Consider the following 4,362-nt stretch of genomic DNA (forward strand, 5'->3'; position numbering starts at 1 on the left):
CATGCTGAAGTTTTCTGGAGATTATCTGGTTTCATTTTTGGGAAGCAGTCCACGTGGAAAAATGATAGAGCAAAACTAAAGATATGCTCGATTGGTTCTTTCTTATGTCTCTGTTATTAAGAAGCAGGAAAAATTGAAGAATAAGAGAGGGAAAATGTCAAATTTACTTGGTCTACAACAAAGAAACCCTTTTATTTGATTGCTGTTCATCATATACAAGTTCACAGACAAGTCCTTCAACAATGAGAAAATGTTTAAAAAAATTGTGCTTAAAAATGTTTTGATTTGTGTACATTAATCTGAATAATAATGACTTTCTTTTATTTCCAATTCTACCAAAGAGGACAGAAGAAGCAGCCCAAAGTGAAAGACTTGAAGAAATATAGGCAATGTAAGTAGGATTAAGTGATTTTGCTGTTTGTGGCGTTTCCTCGAAGTAGCTGGTTACCTCCAAATGGGACGACAGTCATGGATGTTGAGATGGCCTACGTCGCAGACTTGCGAGGACGGGCGGCTGGGATGTTCGCTAGCAACCTACGACAGCTACAGGCTTTCTGCCTATGCCTGTAGAAGGGGACTTTGAGATGTCATGCTGAAGTTTTCTGGAGATTATCTGGTTTCATTTTTGGGAAGCAGTTCACATGAAAAATTATCCAGCCAAACTAAAGATATGCTCGATTGGTTCTTTCTAATGTCCCTGTTATTAAGAAGCAGGAAAAATTGAAGAATAAGAGAGGGAAAATGTCAAATTTACTTGGTCTACAACAAAGAAACCCTTTTATTTGATTGCTGTTCATCATATACAAGTTCACAGACAAGTCCTTCAACAATGAGAAAATGTTTAAAAAAAATTGTGTATAAAAATGTTCAGCTGTTTCTTACAGAGTTATCTCCTTAGTGTTATGTAGGTTTCAGACCACCAATTACTCCCTCAAATTTTGAATGTATGTAAAAGTAGGCCTACTGTAACACAAAATAGTGCTTTTGGTGTCATTGTTTACTTAATTTAACCAACAAATTTGCAGAAATGAAACTTTTGGTGAAAGAGAAATATATTTCGACCATTTTGAGCTAAAATTCACTTGTCTGTCAGTTTGCATTAAAAATTTTGGGATTAATGCGCTCTATAGTACACTAATTTAAGATTTCCAGAAAACCAGGGGTTATTTTTGGAGTACCGCTGTTTTGAAGGTCAGATGTACCACCTTAATAGTTGAATTTTGTAACAGAATATTAAATTAATCTTAATTTGAAAACAATTTGATATTGACAGAACAAATATCAAATGATCATTTCAGAAATACATTGTGCTTCAAGTGCAAAGACTTTTCTAACAATTAACAGTTGTTTTCTGAGCCAGTTCTGATTGGTCAGGTTTTATTGTCTGTTTCTTGCTTTTGTTCTATGGATAGTTCAGTGGTATCTTTTTTTTCAGGATATGGTGTGCGTTATTCAAAGGGATCTTTTTATGTAATTTTGAAATGATATACATTTGATATTTGATAGTAATTGACCGATTCAATCCACAAAAAAACATTCTTATAAAGAAACCCCTTTATTTTATTGCTGTTCTTCATATTCAAGTTGACAGACAAGTCCTTCAACAATGAGAAAATGTATCAAAAAAATTGTTTATAAAAATGTTTTGGTTTGTGTTCATTAATCTGACTAATAATGACTTTCTTTTATTTCCAATTCTACCAAAGAGGACAGAAGAAGCAGCCAAAAGTAAAAGACTTGAAGAAATATAGGCAATGTAAGTAGGATTAAGTGATTTTGCTGTTTGTGGTGTTTCCTCGAAGTAGCTGGTTACCTCCAAATGGGACGACAGTCATGGATGTTGAGATGGCCTACGTCGCAGACTCGCGAGGACGGGCGGCTGGGATGTTCGCTAGCGACCTACGACAGCTACAGGCTTTCTGCCTATGCCTGTAGAAGAGGACTTTGAGATGTCATGCTGAAGTTTTCTGGAGATTATCTGGTTTCATTTTTGGGAAGCAGTCCACGTGGAAAAATGATGCAGCCAAACTAAAGATATGCTCGATTGGTTCTTTCTTATGTCTCTGTTATTAAGAAGCAGGAAAAATTGAAGAATAAGAGAGGGAAAATGTCAAATTTACTTGGTCTACAACAAAGAAACCCTTTTATTTGATTGCTGTTCATCATATACAAGTTCACAGACAAGTCCTTCAACAATGAGAAAATGTTTAAAAAAATTGTGCTTAAAAATGTTTTGATTTGTGTACATTAATCTGAATAATAATGACTTTCTTTTATTTCCAATTCTACCAAAGAGGACAGAAGAAGCAGCCCAAAGTGAAAGACTTGAAGAAATATAGGCAATGTAAGTAGGATTAAGTGATTTTGCTGTTTGTGGCGTTTCCTCGAAGTAGCTGGTTACCTCCAAATGGGACGACAGTCATGGATGTTGAGATGGCCTACGTCGCAGACTTGCGAGGACGGGCGGCTGGGATGTTCGCTAGCAACCTACGACAGCTACAGGCTTTCTGCCTATGCCTGTAGAAGGGGACTTTGAGATGTCATGCTGAAGTTTTCTGGAGATTATCTGGTTTCATTTTTGGGAAGCAGTTCACATGGAAAAATGATGCAGCCAAACTAAAGATATGCTCGATTGGTTCTTTCTAATGTCCCTGTTATTAAGAAGCAGGAAAAATTGAAGAATAAGAGAGGGAAAATGTCAAATTTACTTGGTCTACAACAAAGAAACCCTTTTATTTGATTGCTGTTCATCATATACAAGTTCACAGACAAGTCCTTCAACAATGAGAAAATGTTTAAAAAAAATTGTGTATAAAAATGTTCAGCTGTTTCTTACAGAGTTATCTCCTTAGTGTTATGTAGGTTTCAGACCACCAATTACTCCCTCAAATTTTGAATGTATGTAAAAGTAGGCCTACTGTAACACAAAATAGTGCTTTTGGTGTCATTGTTTACTTAATTTAACCAACAAATTTGCAGAAATGAAACTTTTGGTGAAAGAGAAATATATTTCGACCATTTTGAGCTAAAATTCACTTGTCTGTCAGTTTGCATTAAAAATTTTGGGATTAATGCGCTCTATAGTACACTAATTTAAGATTTCCAGAAAACCAGGGGTTATTTTTGGAGTACCGCTGTTTTGAAGGTCAGATGTACCACCTTAATAGTTGAATTTTGTAACAGAATATTAAATTAATCTTAATTTGAAAACAATTTGATATTGACAGAACAAATATCAAATGATCATTTCAGAAATACATTGTGCTTCAAGTGCAAAGACTTTTCTAACAATTAACAGTTGTTTTCTGAGCCAGTTCTGATTGGTCAGGTTTTATTGTCTGTTTCTTGCTTTTGTTCTATGGATAGTTCAGTGGTATCTTTTTTTTCAGGATATGGTGTGCGTTATTCAAAGGGATCTTTTTATGTAATTTTGAAATGATATACATTTGATATTTGATAGTAATTGACCGATTCAATCCACAAAAAAACATTCTTATAAAGAAACCCTTTTATTTTATTGCTGTTCTTCATATTCAAGTTGACAGACAAGTCCTTCAACAATGAGAAAATGTATCAAAAAAAATGTTTATAAAAATGTTTTGGTTTGTGTTCATTAATCTGACTAATAATGACTTTCTTTTATTTCCAATTCTACCAAAGAGGACAGAAGAAGCAGCCCAAAGTAAAAGACTTGAAGAAATATAGGCAATGTAAGTAGGATTAAGTGATTTTGCTGTTTGTGGTGTTTCCTCGAAGTAGCTGGTTACCTCCAAATGGGACGACAGTCATGGATGTTGAGATGGCCTACGTCGCAGACTCGCGAGGACGGGCGGCTGGGATGTTCGCTAGCGACCTACGACAGCTACAGGCTTTCTGCCTATGCCTGTAGAAGGGGACTTTGAGATGTCATGCTGAAGTTTTCTGGAGATTATCTGGTTTCATTTTTGGGAAGCAGTTCACATGGAAAAATGATGCAGCCAAACTAAAGATATGCTCGATTGGTTCTTTCTAATGTCCCTGTTATTAAGAAGCAGGAAAAATTGAAGAATAAGAGAGGGAAAATGTCAAATTTACTTGGTCTACAACAAAGAAACCCTTTTATTTGATTGCTGTTCATCATATACAAGTTCACAGACAAGTCCTTCAACAATGAGAAAATGTTTAAAAAAGTTGTGTATATAAATGGTCAGCTGTTTCTTACAGAGTTATCTCCTTAGTGTTATGTAGGTGTCAGACCACCAATTACTCCCTCAAATTTTGAATGTATGTAAAAGTAGGCCTACTGTAACACAAAGTAGTGCTTTTGGTGTCATTGTTTACTTAATTTAACCAACAAATTTGCAGAAATGAAACTTTTGGTGA

Source organism: Mytilus edulis, chromosome 4, assembly GCF_963676685.1.
Source record: "Mytilus edulis chromosome 4, xbMytEdul2.2, whole genome shotgun sequence".
NCBI lineage: Eukaryota > Metazoa > Mollusca > Bivalvia > Mytilida > Mytilidae > Mytilus > Mytilus edulis.